General features: G+C 36.2%; 1 non-coding gene across 1 annotated transcript; it reads left to right on the forward strand.

The window, feature by feature from the left end:
- Positions 1 to 2112: 2112 nt before the first annotated feature.
- On the forward strand, positions 2113 to 2241 carry LOC136669020 (U6atac minor spliceosomal RNA). Its single transcript, XR_010795593.1, has one exon. It is a non-coding gene; the product is annotated as a U6atac minor spliceosomal RNA (small nuclear RNA).
- The last annotated feature ends 8240 nt before the right edge of the window (positions 2242 to 10481 follow it).

Genomic DNA, 10481 nt, shown 5'->3' on the forward strand with positions numbered 1-10481 from the left:
GACGATCCTGTTCCTGCTCTCACATATGCAAACACTGATTGTTTTTTGTTCTTGTTTTTTTGTCACTGAGCTGAATGAGTGTGTGTGTGCTCGTGGTCCTATCCTGTGGAGTCACTGAGCCCATTGTGAACTGGTTGCCCACAGCACTGCAGGTTTAGTCTGTCTGCTGCATCGACAGAGTCCGTAACGCTGATCTAGGCTCAGTTTTTTCCCCCTCTCAGATTTCCTGAATGAATAAAACTGGCCGAGAAGAGCTGGTCCTGTCCCAGGGTTTTGGACGCAGTGCTCCAGCAGTCCACACGAGGCGCACTATCCGTTTTTATGGAGTGTGTTGAGATTGGGGTCAAGGCTGCTAGGCCTTACTGGGTAGTAACCTGGCCATGGAGGAACAAGACAACCCACATTTAGTGCCCAAGGTTTTATTCTGTGGTATGTGACTGATTTACGTTTGTGAATCCCTGCGACTCCTCGTTTTGTCTTCTGTGAATACTCACCCCGCTCTCTGTTCTCTTTAAGTTAAGCCTCGAAAAGTGAAATAGCTAAGACGGAGTGACACGATGATGATGTCACTGACACACAGCTGCAGAGTCTCGGGGTCCTGGGCAGGAGTCTATCCTCAGCTCACGGTGAAGAGTGTGGTGTGTTCTTTCTGTGCTTGTGAAGATTTCCTTCGGAATGCTCCTACCCTCCTTCAAAGGTTACATAGTGCAGTTGCTGCAGTGCTGAGCCTGGAGTAGAAACAACAGAGGCTCTGTTCTCCCTGTTACAGCTCTACTGTATATTTGTGTTGTAAACCTCAGGGATATTGTGCAAAGTCTGATTTCTCAGTTTAACCAGATGTGACTGAGGTGAGAAGTGTCCAGTAGAAGTCAAGCGGATAGCTTAATTCCTGTTGGAATCCTCAATTCTGGGCTTAAGTGTTCAATCCTTTGTGAAAAGACCTCTGAGCTGTGTCCAAAACTGTGCCCTATATTCACTATATAGTGCATATAGTGCACCATTTTGGAGTTCCGCCATTTTCTAGTAGCATCCAAAAACCTAGTGGACAATGTTCAGTGCACTCAAACAATCCCACAATGCACTGCAAAAAGTAGTGTACAACCCATGTTCACTAGAAAATATCAGATTACCCATAATCCACTGTGTTGTTTGGTGAAAACATACATTCTCTACCCTCCTGAATTCAGTTCTCTATTATAAGTGCACAATATAGTGAATAGAGAGCCATATCGTACACAGGGGTTGGTTTATAAGGTGCAGCTGTCCCTCAATTCTCCTGCTATTGGACAAATCAGGCCAAATACCAGGTTGAATTAATCCCACCTCGAAAGGTGGATTAAAACTGGATTGATAAATTCTGAGGACTCACATTGTACAGAAATTTAAAACACGTGAAATTATATATATATATATAGATATTGTGGGTATATCAGTTCAGCAAAATATCGAAGTCGTGTAAAATATTTTTTGTCCAGCAGAGGGCGACATAGTAGGGATGTAAAAGCACAAAAACACCGATCTAGAAATCCTTATCCTGCGGTGTCTTTATTCGGTCTGAAAATGTTTTGAAAGACTCGGACAAAATCTGTGATCATTCCTTGATAGGAAAATAAAATTATAAATAAGCTTAGTTGTTCAGATAACGTTGTCAGAAATCTGTGCTAGGAAGCTGTGACACCAGGTCAACGTGGATTATAGAAACTATACACATTCAATAAAGATAAATAGTCCATAACCACGTTTATTTCTGCTTTAAAAATATAAGGCTCTTAAGAGGCCGTGCGAAACACAATGTTGAAACATTTCATTCCACCTTAAGAAAGAGACTTGAACACCAAAGGACAACGTAAGGGGACTGCTGTAACGTGACTGGTTTACAGGCTTCATATGCAAAGTAGGAATGCATTGCGCCGCACTAAACTTGGATTTGCGAGGTAAAAAGATAACATACATGATAATAAAGCATATATATATATTATCCAGTGTAATTACTGTCATACAATGGCATAAGTGCAATATTGAAAAGTTGACTTAAAGATACAGTCACCGTCTCTGAGACTTTTAGCTACCCATTGCACTTTATATATTAAGTAAAAAGGGAAAATTAAAGTTTTGTAGTTTGAAAGGATGGAAGATAGGAACTCTCTTTGTCAAGGGTGGGAAGAGTACTAGTGATCTTATGACCCATATACGGTTAAGGCATTGCCACCTACTTCGTGGCATGTCTTGCGAAGTTTTTTCCTAATTAAAATATTAAATTGATTTTTTATGTGCGGGACTGTAATGTGGTTTTGATTACACAACAGTTGATAAAAAACAAAGCCTGCCTTTGGTATTATTGGATTTAGGCGGAGTAACGTTTTCACTTGTTTTAGCGCAGCGACTGTGTTCATTTGTCTCCTAGCAACGCAGCCGTTGTGTTTCGCGTGGAGAGCTGTGGGGAGTGGGGAGATTTGATCCACTACGGTTTAATTCACACACAAAAAGTAACGGCAGACTTTCATAATGTAGTGGAGTAAAAAGTAAGATATTTGAAATGTACTGGAGTAAAAGTAAAAAGTCGCCCAAAATGGAAATACTTCAGTAAAATACAGATACACGACAAAAGTACTTCAGCACCGTAACAGACGACATTTACTGCGTTACTGTGTAGCACTGTTAGAATCATTAAAGGACAGAAGGAAACGGAGGAAGAAAATAAAGCACCTGAAAGGAACCCATGCAGACACAGGGAAAACACCAATAGCTTATTTAAAAGAAACGTTATAACTTATATGTTTCAGTTCTGCATCTCAGTTTGCTCCACAGTAACATTCAGGATGAGCTCATTTGAGCTGAACTTGTGTCACGTTTTACAAATTAGCCTTAATGGAAAAGCCAGAGGTTTGGAGTTAATGTGTGAAAGGGGCTTCAGATCCGCTCTCCCTGCTTGTTTTTAGCAAAGACGGCCCATCAGAGTCTCTCTCACATCAGGGACTTTAAACTGCTGTGAAACGTTTACACCTGCCTTCACAAACGTTTCTTTTTTTATTATTATTAATAAACTGTATTAATTAATACAAATATATGTACAGTCCTTCCAAAATTCCAGCTTACACAAATTATATACTCATACATCCAAACATTTAATTACACATACAAACGAGCACAGTCTCATATATTTAGAGTGTCCCAAAGAATAGAGTCTTTAAAAAGTATATTAAGAGTCTTTTGTTTTTTTTAATTCAGTCCTAATACTCTTCACAACCGCATCACTAGAGACACAAGACTGTTCTATTGTCATTTTACATCGTGTTTTCCACAACTTAGACTTTACCAAACATATAATATACCACATAAAATGACATTTATATTCATCAATATTACAATCAAAAATGCCATAATAGATACTTTTAATATTTACATCAAAATTTAAACCTATGTCCTTTACTTTTTCCCACACTTCTTTAGACCTATAGCATTCTAATAAAAAATGATCCAAAGATTCTTCCTCTTGACATAATGGCATTGGACACTTTATAGTTTTAATAAAACAACTCCATTTTACTAAAAGTCTGACTGGTAACCTCCTTACTGCTATTAACCAGGTTGTATCTCTAATAGTCTCAGATATATTTTTGTTAAGCATATTTTTTAGACATATTTTATTTTCCTCTTTATTTAGTTCTCTAAATTCAAAATTCTGTCCATAAATTTTATCACTCACTATTTTATATATGCTTTTATTTGAAGCATTTATCCAATCAATGTTCAAATCATTGTATTTATGTATAAAATCTGAAAAGATTAATTTATAATATGGAATAGATCCTCTAGCTTTACCTTTTTTAGATTTCTAATTTGTCAAATCTCCTATCCACTCTACTTGTCGTTGAATTCCATTTTGAATAATTTTGCAAAAGGAAATTTTTGTTTTAATAGAGAAATCAATAGCACCTAAGCCTCCTAAATCACGTCTTTTATAAATCAGTTGTCTTTTAGTAACTTCTCTAGTTGTATTCCATATAAAGTTAACACATATTTTATTAATTTTTTTTAACCATATATCAGGTGGAGGGAAAATACATGCTAAGAACAGAATCTTTGATAGAATAAATGTTTTAGTAATATCTATTCTAGTCTTATAATTTAGTTTTTTATCTTTCCATTTTTCGACTTCTTCTTGAACTTTTTCTGTTTTCTGAGACCAATTTGCATCTACACAACCTGTGTTATCTATATAAATTCCTAAAATGTTTATTTTTTGGAATTCAGGAATATTGATTTTGAATTTATTATTTGGATCTCCTATCCAGACACTTTCTGATTTATTTACATTTAATTGTGCCCCCGAAACTTGTTCATACATTTTAAAATGATCGTAAATAATGTCTAACTCTGATTGAGATTTAATAAAAACTGTTATATCATCAGCATATGCAGTAATTATTATTCTTTTATCTCCTAATTTAACACCCTGAAGCCTCTGGTCTGTTTGAATTTTCATTATTAATGGACTTATAGCCAAAACATAAAGTGCTGCACTAAGTGGACAACCTTGTTTAACACCTCTATATATTTTAAACTGTTCGGTTAAATGTCCATTTACATTAATCTGTATTTTAGACTCAACATATAGACACATAATCATTCTAATAAAAGTTAATGGAAATTTATACATTTTTAACACTTCCCATAAATATTCTCTAGAGATATAGTCAAACGCTTTCTTTTGATCTAAAGCGACTATGTAAAAGGATTCATTGGTTTTAGTACAAACTAACTCTCTTAAAATACCTAAATTATCCCACATCAATCTTCCTTTAATAGCACAGGTCTGTTCTTTGGTGATAATTCCATCAAGAACATCCTGCAACCTATTCATAATAATTTTTGCATAAATTTTATAATCAATATTCATTAAAGTGAGATGTCTCCAATTATTGATAACATTTTTATCACCTTTTTTATATAATAGTGACATCACACCTTCATAAAAGGTGTCGTACATAAATCCTTGTTCCACACCTTCGTTAAATACTCTAGTTAATAATTGGGAAATATCATACATACATTTGTTATAAAATTCAGCAGGTAACCCATCTTTTCCAGGAGACTTTTTTAAATTTAATTGTTTTATTGCTGTGATGACTTCACTTTCTATTATTTTGTCAGCTAAAAAATCATACTCATTATTATATTCAAAATTTAAGTATTTTCTAAAATGTTTATTATCTATTTTAATTTCTATATACATCTCTTGACATAATATTTGAATAGATTTTCTAATCTCGTCAGGCTGATTAACAATTTTACCCTTTTCTGAATAGATTGATCCAATATAAGAGCTTTGTTTCCTTTTTGTGTATACAGACATAATTTTAGCTTTATTATGAATTTCCTCCATATTAGCACCTGCAAGAGTTTGTAGATTTGAATATAGATCATTATTCATTGAATCTATTTGTTCCCTCAATTTTGACATAATACTTTCATCTTCATCACTTCTCTTTGTACACTTTAATTTAATATATTGCATCATTGTTAAATTATATTTGTCATTTTTTTCCTTATTGTACGTCCGACATTTTCCTTTAAAAAAATCTCTTATCTGTGTTTTTAGAACTTCCCACAGTTCTCGATCATTTTTAGTAAAGATTTTTAAAGATTTTATTCTATCAATCTCTCCTTTTAAATCTAATAATACTGCAGGAATTTCTAAAATTTGTGTATTTAATTTCCAATAATTCTTTTTAGTTTCACCCTTTACATTTAAATTACAGATTACAGCTAAATGATCAGAATCAATAATCATTTTTGTTTTATAAGAATAAACTTCTAACCCTTTATTTATATAAATTCTATCAATTCTGGTCTTACAAATAGTACTAAATCTGGTAAAATCTATTTTATTAGGGTATAGTATTCTAAAAACATCAGAAAAATCTTGTTCTAACATCATTCTTTTTAAAAAGGGACCTTCTCTTCGTATAGCTGCTGGATTTATTATTATTCTATCTATATCATCTGTTATTGTATTAAAATCACCACAAACAATTGTCAAAAAACCTGTACACAATAACACTTTCAATTTTTTAAAAAGCTGGATTTTTTTTTACTGTACTTTGTGCTGTATAAACATTAATAATTCTCATTTTTCTACCACTGTGGAAGCAATCCATGTACATTAGTCTTCCAGGAATAATTTCTCTACTTCTTATAATCTGAAAATAATTATTATAAAATAGAAAACCAATACCATCTGCTTTGCAATCACCAACAGAAAAATAGGAGGGTCCTTTAATCCATAGTTTTCCTGTTTCATTAATATCATCTAATGTAGCTAATCTTGTTTCTTGAATGCAAACTAAATCTAAATATTCTTTACTTAAGGATTCTAATTTTCTCTCCTTGTTTAATTTAGACTGAATTCCTCGTACGTTACAAGTGGCTATTCTAATACCTACAGTGGACATATTTTATTATGGATTTTGATTTCTTTTCTTTTTTAGAACACTTTTTTTTGTTTGCATTACCTACTTTTCTTGGTGACAATTTGTGTTTTTTCTGTTGTAATATATTTTCCTTATTGGTGTCCTGTCCTTGATTGCAGATTGAAGATTTTCCAAAGTCAGTTGTCGGCAACGTTGTAGAAGCATGATCAATAGGAATGTTTTGTCCTGAAGATGAAGATACCTTTACGTTCTCAGAAGAGAGGTCTCCACTCGAGTCTTTATCTGATCTGGAAAAGTCCTCATCAGAACTTTCAGACGAAGAGCTGCTGCTACTGCTGTTACTACTGTCATCATTCGAAGATCCACTGTTGCTTTTTCCATCTTCATCCACTTTTTGCACTTTGATATTGACTTCATTTCCTCCATTCACCTGTTGATTTTGGATGTGACCAGACTCTTCTATATGAGACGTTCCTTCTGCGTTCTGATCAGCATTTTCTGGTATCTGTTCCTGTTCAGAGTCTTTGCTTCCAACTGCAACTCTTTCTTGTTCCATTTCACTTGGTATATTTTCTTGTTCTTGTGTAGCCATATCTGAGAGTCTTGACATTGCTTTAGAGCGATTTACATATGATTTAGGGCACATAAAAAAGTTGTGCCCTTCCGCACCACATAGTGAGCATATAGCTGTTTCTCTACACTCTTTTCCTTTGTGGCCAAAGGAACCACATTGCCAACATTTAATCTTCCCACAATCTTTGGCCTGGTGATTTTCCTCTTGGCAAATAAAACATCTTGCCACTTGACCTTGATATGATATTTTACCATTGTGGGGGCCCAAAGATATGGAGTTAGGAATGTGTAATTCTCTGCCATTACTGTCTCTCTTAAGTTTCACTTGATACTTCCTGATGCCATACCATAAACCAAACTTGTCGACTGGTTTGACTGCAGGTTTCAAAATATCACAAAAACGATGCAAGTATGTTTCAACATCTTCGTCTGAAATTCTCCCCGTCCAAAACTTGACAATGATTGTTTTAACATCAAGGCTTACAGGTGAGAAAATCTGAAAATCCTCCCACTTTTTTGGGTTATTTCCATAGATTTCAAGAAAAATACGAATACCTCGTTCATTTCTGAAACACAGCTCGAAATCTCTCCTGTTTGGAAGGCTTATGAAAGAATAAATATCTTCTGCATGGAGCCAATGAGACTGGAATATCAAATCGCCAACAAAGTCTCTGTTAGGAGGTTCACCTAAACCAGTAAAGATGATTTTCACCCAGTATTTAACTTGGCGTTCACTATGTGCCATGTGAGATGCCATAATGGCACAACCACCGAAGCGGTGACGTATAGCTTCAACAAGAAAGTATCACTAAAAAATATATATATATAAACGGGAGAAACAATAATAAACTTGACGTTAGACTGCAAACACCGCGAGGTGCTGCAGAGTACAAGCACTGCGTTCTCTCTCTGTGTTTTTGACTCTCAATTGCCGCCCTTTCCTCTTCCGGACATCTTTCTGCTTCTTCTTCAGTAGACGACAAAAGAACGAACACAAACGTTTCCACACAGGGAACATCACAGTCTGGTCTGGGAACAGGTCTTCTGTGAGGAGTGTGTTCAACCGAGAGTTTCCTGACCTGCAGAACATCTACAACAAGCGGAGATGGACCAAGACTGGGAGGACTGCGAAGGACCTCAGCCACTGCAACAATGGACTCTCTTTGGTCAGGGAAGACCTTTCGCTGTGTGAAGACCAAAACAGAGAAGATGAGGAGGGTCTTCCTTCCACAAGCCATTAGGCTCTGAACTTGGCACAATAGACCAGGAATATACCACCCAAAACACACACACACACACACCCTTCACACATTTAGACATTCTTTTCACAGGACACCAGTAAACCATTAACACCTCCTGCTCTGTTTTGCATCTTACAATGTACTATTCACCACTGCATCACACTACAGTCTGATTTGTCTCATTTACAGAGAAATGCTTACATTTCTATATAAACGTATGATTGATAAAATGACAGAAAGTCCCAGCTAAAGTCTACAGTGCATTCTGTGTGTTTTGAACGAATAGATTGAGAAATAACAGCAGTATTATTACACGTGCCCTCTGCAGAAGCACTTATTTCTGGGGCTGTTTTCAGAGCTGAATATACTCTGTATCAACAACGTTAAAACTGACCACGATCAGTAAAAGTACTTAAGTACTTAACTGTCGGCAGCGCAGCCGGAGCAACTTTGGCTGATTCTGGAAGCTTTATCAACATGATGGGCTCCTCTGCCGAGCTCTTGGGATAAACCCTGATGTCTGAGACCATCAGCTGCTGTTTTACAGCCATCTTTGGATGCCCACCGAGTTCCACTTTCAGTTTTCTGTTAGGTCAGAAAGGTCGAGAGAAAAAAGAAAATATGATAACAGGAGCTTGAAGCTCTGAGGACATAGATTGTTTAATATTAAACATGAAGATTACACTTAGCATTAATTAGCCCTAAAGTTATATTACCCTGACCTCTCTAATTAGCTACAGTGTTAGCTTTAATATTAGCTTCAGCTTAAGCTCATCTGGAAATGTATCCATCACTAAAACCTCCTCTTATTAATCCTCAAACCATGCAACATTAACATTTATTGCTACACCATTCATTTGTTAATCATTCAGCTTCTGTCAGGTTTGTGGTGGGGCAGGAGTCGCTGGAGTTGCCAGATCTTCATATTTTAAATGGTTAGCAAATGTGAGCAAATATTGGATGTTTCAGGTTGCTTTTGACATTATGGTTTTCCATTAAGAATCTGTTATGCTGCATTCGAGTGGTGTTGGAAAATGGGAAGTACCAATTGCATCAAAAAAGCAAGCCATGTCATATTTAACACCAGTGAACTAGATTCTTGATAATACACTAGTTTACAAGATGTGACGTCATATAGCAAACTTGTATTCTTCCCCAAGCAGAAGAATAATGAATACTGAAGAATACTATGTCTACTTGGCATAATTTTACTCATGATTTCCCCTCAACACTGAAATTAAATTTATGCCCAGATCCCCCACACCTGGGTCTCACCCATCTCTTCCAGCGTAGCAGTGAGAGGAGGTGATCACCCACTGTTTGTGAATGAGAGTCCCAGCACACGTCATGCTGGTGTAGTGGAAATAGTATGCACGGTGGCATTTGCACTACATAGCGGAGTCAATGATAATTAATTATTATTTTATTAATAATTAATTATTTAATTCATTTTGCTAAGCTCCATGTTTGGGAGCCATTAACTAATATGTAGTGTCCTTACCTGTCTTAATTTTAGATTAGACAAGTAGGTCATCTTCACCTATTATACAGCAGAATTAGCTAGAATTAATTATGCTCATTGACCCGCCGTGGGCTCTTGACTCTGAAATGGAATCTGAACTAGAAGTTATAATTCTATACAAGAAAGGTGCACACACAAATAACCAAGGATTGGTTTTATCACACAACTGGTTTATTAATAATAATATCAAATAATGAATATTGATTAGACATTCATATAATAAAATGGATTACAGCGATACATGAGGGAACAGGGAGATTAATATATGAGGGAATTTCTCTATGATAATTATTGTCCTAAGTTCTAAGAAAGGCTATTGTTTATCCCAGCAAACTTTCAGTACCAACCCATGAGCCATGAGAGACATGAAACCATGTGACCTTACGTATCCGGAGATGAACGGGGAGCATGTCGCTGACGGTGCCTTCCGGCACGACTTCCTGGAGAATTGCAGACGCGGGCCTTGTAGGTTGCAACTGCGGGCGTTCAATTTCTCCCAAAGCTTTCAGACGCAGCCGTCGAAGCTGGTGGTGTTCTGAAGGTCTCTGTAGGGATTCTTCGTCGTCGCTGATCTGCCGCCTTGTGAGAGAGAGACACATCCATGCAGGTCTCTCCTGGGCAGGTTTCCTCATCTCAGAAGATCATTCTGAGGGTGCGTGCAGCAGTCCTCTTCGTGGCGTTGTCGTCGTTTGGAGAGTCAGAGGTCTAAGG

This window comes from Hoplias malabaricus, chromosome 15 (genome assembly GCF_029633855.1).
Source record: "Hoplias malabaricus isolate fHopMal1 chromosome 15, fHopMal1.hap1, whole genome shotgun sequence".
Taxonomy (NCBI): Eukaryota; Metazoa; Chordata; class Actinopteri; order Characiformes; family Erythrinidae; genus Hoplias; species Hoplias malabaricus.